General features: G+C 45.2%; 1 long non-coding RNA gene across 1 annotated transcript; it reads right to left on the reverse strand.

The window, feature by feature from the left end:
* Positions 1-1,049: 1,049 nt before the first annotated feature.
* On the reverse strand, positions 1,050-5,966 carry LOC109290161. Its single transcript, XR_002095553.1, has 3 exons — positions 5,888-5,966; positions 3,606-3,612; positions 1,050-1,061 (listed from the first exon to the last, which is right to left on the reverse strand). It is a non-coding gene; the product is annotated as an uncharacterized LOC109290161 (long non-coding RNA).
* Positions 5,967-6,919: the final 953 nt, after the last annotated feature.

Here is a 6,919-nt window from a genome sequence, read left to right on the forward strand (position 1 = left end):
GAAGTGGTGCTGGCCCCTACCCTGGGAGTCTTTAAGAGGAGGTTAGATGAACACCTTGCTGGGGTCATTTGACCCCAGTAATCTTTCCTGCCATGGCAGGGGGGCGGACTAGATGATCTACACAGGTCCCTTCCGACCCTAGAAACTATGAAACTATGACACCAAATTGTTGCATGTGTGGGAATTAGCAAAAGAAAGGATTGAACCCACCTATACTAGTAAAATAGAGGATCATAAAAAGGGAACTGAGGAAGCCAAGTGGAATGAGAAGGCCAATTTACAGGCAAAAAATAGAGCCAGAGAAGGACCAGAATGGATACTTGATAAAGCACCAATAGTGGCTGAAGGTAAAAGAACCCAAGAAACAGTGGATTTGGTAGTGTTACAGGCTTAAAGCAAGGAGATAAAATATTTGGTAAACAAAGGGCAGTGAAAAGGATGGAAAACTTGGCAAGAGCCATCAGGATTTGCTTTAGCCCAGAAACAGGAGGAGGAGGAGGAGGTGGCTCCAATATGGGTGGTATCTGAAGGAATAAGGGGAAAAATGATAACTCTGGCACATGAACATGGACACTTAGGGCTCCTATACATGTGCAGGGAGGCTGATCCAACATGCTGTAATTACAGCATGTTGAAGCTGACTTGATTAATTGAGTCTGCTGGAGTGCAGTAATTACCGCTCTCCAGCAGACTCCAACGTCACATGTATCAACATTCCTGTGCTGAAAAATGGCAACGGGGGCACTTTAACTAAAGCTCATTTGATGAACTATAGTTAAAGCACCCCCACTGCCATTTTTCAGTGTGGGGACGCTGATACACATAATGCTTCTGGCACTTTAATTAGAGCAGCTCTTGGAGCTGCTCTAAGTAATGCACCCTGTGGCAGTGCACTGTTTGTGCCTGCTGCTTTAAAAACATTAGGCAAGCTATGAAGTAGCCAGCAGGTGGACTCAGGCCCGATTAGGTGGTCACCTGGCCACAGGCAGCCACCTGATTGGAGGAGGACTGGGCAGGGAGTATATAAACCCAAACCCTGGGAGCAGGGGCAGCAATTACATCTAGGGAGCCAGTGGAGTAACATTGCACAGGCTGAGGAGACCAGCTCCCAAAACACCTGGAAGTTAGGCTAGGAACTATGGGAATGGAGGAGGTTTCTTATGGTCTTGGGTAAGACCTGAAACTGTACTTTGCTGGAGCTGGTTGTTTTGGTAGGACTGCCTGTGGTGAGATAGTCTCCAGGAAATGCCACATCTGTGCCTCTCCAGTGAAAGGCAAGGATAGGGCACTGTAAAACCTCAGCCCTCACTGCCTGGTGGGTTACCCCATATAGGGGACAAACTAGATTATGATCATAAGGGCTGGTAGAGATAAGTCTAGGGGGAATGTAGAGTTGAGCCAGGTCTAGGAGTACTCAAAGGTTTGGGGCCAAGGTCCACTTAGTGGGACGGGAGGCCCAAGGGGCAAAAGGCCCAGAGAATGAATGAATGAGGTAGCCCGAAAGGCCATGTAGAGTAGGGCTGGTGAGATGACCCAAAGGACTGTGTGGAGTAGGGCAGAGTGATTGAGTGAGGTAGCCTGAAGGGCTGTGTAGAGTAGGGACAGAGAGATGACCCAAAGCACTGTGGGGAGTAGGGCGGAGTAGTTGCAGCCCAACAAGGGACAGAATGATAGAGCCCCGGTAAGAGGGGGTGGAGTGAATGCATCAGTCCAGTCAGAGACCAGTGGAGTGGCCCAGTGAGGAGCCAAGGAGTCAAGGTCCACTTAGAGGGACCCAAAGCCTGCGTGGGCCAGAGGCCAAGTGAAGCCCAGGAAGGGGCTGGGGAGTAATAATGGATTTGGATGCTATCTGCTAGGCATGGGATGGTGTAGGGATGGTTCAGAGCTGTGTAATGGGCCCAGAACACCAGGGCCACAGATGGGCAACCTTCCAAATTCTACATCAAATCATTGGACTTCAAAGGCATGGGAAGCTAGTGAAAGCAGACTGCCCTAGAACAGGGGGGGTATTGATCTTTTCAGGTGCCTGGGGACCCCCCTTATCACAGCTCCTGCCCCCCCTCAGAGCACATCTATAAATGCTCTTAGGGATAAACAAAAACCTGACAAGACTGCAGGCAGTGAGATGATGGCCAGGTATGAGGGAGGAAGTGAAACAATATGGGCACTTCTACGTGTGCTTTAATGCACATTAGCCTATTTTAATGCACATTAGTGTCACAAAAAAACTGTGCTTTCACTAATGTGCATTAAAATAAGCTAATGAGCCTTTTTCTAGTATTTCATAATGGAGGTACTAAATATAATGCACATTAGCAAATGCACATTCATGAACAACTGCTTGCAAATAATCCTAATACCAAAGTAATTAAGGGACCCCTGGAAAATCAAAGAATTAGTAGTCCATGGAGTAGGCTACAAATAAACTATATTTGACCCCATGCCTCAAACAGCCAGGCAAAATAAATATTGCCTGGTAGTAGTGAATAGCTTTACAAAATGAATTGAAGCTATACCCACTCATAACAACACAGTTGCCACTACAGCACAGGACTTGGTGAAACAGGTGTTTTCCAGGTGGGGGCTCTCCAAAAAAATTAATTAGTATCAGGGTTCTCATTTTGTTGGAGATATCACACAGCCTATCTGTCTAGATTTTGGAATAAAACAGAGTACACATTGCAGGGCACCTCCAGAGTTCAGGTCTAGTGAAAAGGACAAATAAAACCATAAAAACTGCCTTGTGAAAAGTGGTCAATCAACAAGGGAACAATTGGGATCAAAAGTTACCCTTAATATTGATGGCACTAAGAGAAACCGTAGCCATGCATTGAATCTCCCCACACAAAGTTGTGACACATCCAGAGTTGCAGCTACCAAAACAATGGTGGCTAGGAGGGAAGCTTCTGGATAGCCTCCAACCTTGTATCCTAAAAGATCAATAGATACAAAACCTGTTATAATCAGTGACCACCACACAGAGGCAAATAACTATAGCCTTGAAAACCAAATGAACAAAATGAACAAGCACCTAGGCCCCATATTTCATCCTCAGAAACTGGAAGGTGGAGACCAGGTGCTGTATTGAAAGGTAAAAGAGAAAAATCATGCACTCAATACCCTATGGATAGGACCATTCAAAATTGTTAACAAAGCCAGTCCAACCATATATCAAGTAAAAATATGCCCAAATTATGCAAATTACACAAAAGTGTAAGCAAAAACGGTTTCAATGCCAAGCTAAAGGCCTGAAAAACAATTAATGAGGGGTAAAGCCCCATTATCAACTATGTTTCAGATGCAGTTCAACTGACACAGAAGGATGGCCTGAGCAGTAATTCAACTAATATCTGCAACGAAGAGTGAGGTTATAATGGTTTGTATAATGTGGGTATTGAGAGTAAGGACATACTAAATTGTGATCAAATAGTAATTGGGACCAAAGGCCCAATACGTCTGTAATTTTCAAATGGGAGGGGTTCAGCATGAAGGAGAAAAACTGTCCATCATCCCTCCTTTGAAACTGTAGGATGGGGAGTATGGAGCCACTCTGAGCTGTGGAACATACTAAACTACAGAAATAGTGAAAACAATGGTTACATGACTTTGCAACTAAAAACAATCCCCTCATTTATGAAAAAAATTAAATGGGTTTTTCCAGGATGGCCCGCCAAATGTGGGAATTAATCTCTTCTTATGGCATGAGACCCCTACAGTTCATGGGAGAAGGGGTCCCCATTGCTAGTCAAGGTAAGTATGCCCAAACAAATAGTATTTGATACCTCCTTAAAACTGACCAGGTGGGAGGGGGTACCCAAAAGGGTGTCCATAAAAAAGAGGTATCCCAATTGTAGTACGGCTACATTAAGTATACAAAAAAACTTAGATAATTGGATAGGTTGCACTCACAAAACCCCAAGAAAAAGCCAAAAAGGAAGGAGCATTCAAAGCCTAGTAGATACTGGTTTAGGTGCATTTGGATCAGGAATAGCAATTTTAAATACAGAAAACATGCAAAACTTAAATAGCAAGCTACAATCAGCGGGAAGCTGTGTGTCTCAAGCATGGCAAGATCAATTGGGTTAAAAAGCTGGAAAGTGTTGGCACTGGATTTATGACCCAGATACCTTCTTCAGGGTGGACCCAAACCCTCAAATGGACCACAACCTTTCCATTTGATAATTAGCAAATTTTATTCATACACAGTGATAGCAAATAAGAATAAAGCAAACAATTCTATATCTACCAGTCCCAGGGCTGTCATCAGAGAAGGTACATCTGGCCAATATGCAAGCTTCACTCTGAGGTTCTCTTTTGAATGTTAGATGTCAGTAACCTGGAGGTTGGAGGCCAAGGCCCACCTCCTCCACTGGGGTGGATGAGATGGGCTGGTGGAATGCCCTCTGTACATGGTGGCCTTGGGTTCCCCTCTCAAGAGCCCTATGCTGCTCTGAAATCCCCCCTTTTGTATCTTTTTCCCTCTTTGATGACTCTTCATCTTTGGGATTCCCTGATTGGTCTTTCTGGGGTCAGCATACAGTCCACATTCTGTCCTGTCAGCATATTCCTTTGTTTCACAAACCTATCACATGTACACATCCTAATTTGGACTTTGCCAAGTTTCTCCTAATCTGTTCAGTTCCCCAAAACTAGAAATCCCAAGGGCTCTGCAGCTGGGCACTGTGACCTGTTGCCACCTTATCTCATGTTATGGAACAGTGTGGTACATGTCTTAAATTTCCCAGCCTGTGTGTCTGCTTGCTGCTTGCCTGCCAGACACAGTGGGCCTTGTGGAAACTTTCAGAAACAGTCTTTTAGAAATCAATTAACACTTGCTGTAGCCCTGGACAATTGTTCTAATGCATATCTACTTTACCTACAAGCCAGTTCCAAAAAGCAAACCTCTAACGGCCATTTTCTAGCCATCAGTCCCCTCCTTGAAGGTCTACACCTTCACATCATAAATGAGCATAACCAAGGAAAAAACCTGGAATGTTTATGAGATTTGCGGGGAGGGCCTCCACCAGCTGTCCCGGGAAAAGTATGATGGCGTTCATAGTCAGGGTCTCCAATGGGCTGGAGGTTGTGATGAACCCTTAACCATTGTACAAATGTCACCCATACCCCCTCTGACTCAGTCTGCTGCCCTCAGCATTCCCTAACCTGGTAACTGAGTTTTAACCAATCAGGTTTAAGCAGGCTTCCCATATTGGGGCTGGGGAATGTACAGCCCAAGATGCCTATTAAACCTTTTACCCAGCATTTCAGGTAGCATTCCACTCAGCAATCAGTGCCTTTTCTGACTGTCAAGATGGCTGTTTAGATCAAATAAATATCCCATGGTTAGAATCTTTGAGGACCAGACATGTTCCTAGCAATTTTACCCCTCCTGTACAATAGGAAATGCTTTCCTTGTCATCCTAACCAGACTATTCATGATGGCTTGGTTGCCATCATAGCACCAGTAGTGCCCCTCCACCCTGCAAGTGCCTGTTGAAATGCCAAGGGTCAGGCCTTTGCTGTGCAAATAGTATGCCTGGTTTCCATCAAGATCCCACCATTCTACTTCTTGTTCTAGGTTTCTGCACAAATTCTGGGAATAATAAAGCTATGTAGCATTACTATTCCACTATAAAAATCTAACAATCCATATCTAGCACAGGCAAGGCAAAAAAACCCAACCAAACAAATAAAAGGATGACAGCAAAAGCAAATGGTCAATCTGGCCTTCTCAATCTTTGACCTGGCCAAACTCTTTGAGGTCCTAGAGGCCATGCTCCATGTGATTTACCATTTCCTGTCGCCACTCCACAGATATTCCTTAGCCTATCAAGAAGTTTGCTTTACATGTTATTGTCTATCTTAGTTAGTATTGTATTGCACAAACACAGCAAAACACAATTACTATGCATAACACAGTCAAGCTTGATTCCTCTCCATACCAAGCAAACTTCTTGCTATTTTAGCAGTGGGCCACATCTTGCAAAACACAAAGACAAAAAGGGAGGGGTTCAACTCCCTTTAGGTTAGTTCAGGTCATAGAATCACTTTTGATACTATGGCTGCCTTCGCTCTGGCCCTTACCATGCTGGAGATCATCCAGAGATTCACAGATTTCACAGATATTAGGGCTGGAACGGACCTTGGAAGATCATCAAGTCCAGCCCCCCGCCCCAGGGGCAGGAAGTCAGCTGGGGTCACAGGATCCCAGCAAGATAAGCATCCAATTTTTTCTTGAAGGTGTTCACAGTAGGTGCTTGAACCACCTCCAGTGGCAGGCTATTCCAGATCTTGGGGGCCTCAGACTGTAAAGAAGTTCTTCCTTATGTCCAGCCTGAAACGGTCTTGCAGGAGTTTATAACCGTTCCACCTTGTCATCCCTTGGGGGTCTCTGGTGAACAATTGTTCCCCCAGATCCTGGTGAACACCCCTGATAAACTTATAGGTGTCCATCAGATCACCCCTGAGCCTGCGCTTTTCCAGGCTGAATAGCCCCATTGCTCTCAGCCTCTCATCATAAGGTCTGTTTTCCTGACCTCTGATCATGTGCGTGGCTCTCCTCTGCACCCTCTCAAGCTTCTCCACATCCTTTTTGAACTGAGGAGCCCAAAACTGGACGCAATACTCCAGCTGCAGCCTCACCAAGGCCAATTCCCCTCGTTCCCTGAAGAGGCTGCTTTTTCAGCAGTCCTTTCTTCTTAAAGTGACAGGTGCTTCAATGTCTACTCTGCCACACATCTTCCCTCCTTGGCCTTCACCAAGGGTTTTTCTGTCAGGGTATGCTCCTCCTAGCCTTCTTCCATCAAAGGGTGGGAGTGGGAGTTAGGGTTTTCAGTCACCCTATGCTCTCCTTTCCCTGAGATGGCAACATGTGACATTTTGTAGAGACTACCCTGCCACAAGTTGCTCCACCACATTA

Source organism: Gavialis gangeticus, unplaced genomic scaffold (genome assembly GCF_001723915.1).
Source record: "Gavialis gangeticus isolate Ggan-Ray unplaced genomic scaffold, GavGan_comp1, whole genome shotgun sequence".
Lineage (NCBI taxonomy): Eukaryota > Metazoa > Chordata > Crocodylia > Gavialidae > Gavialis > Gavialis gangeticus.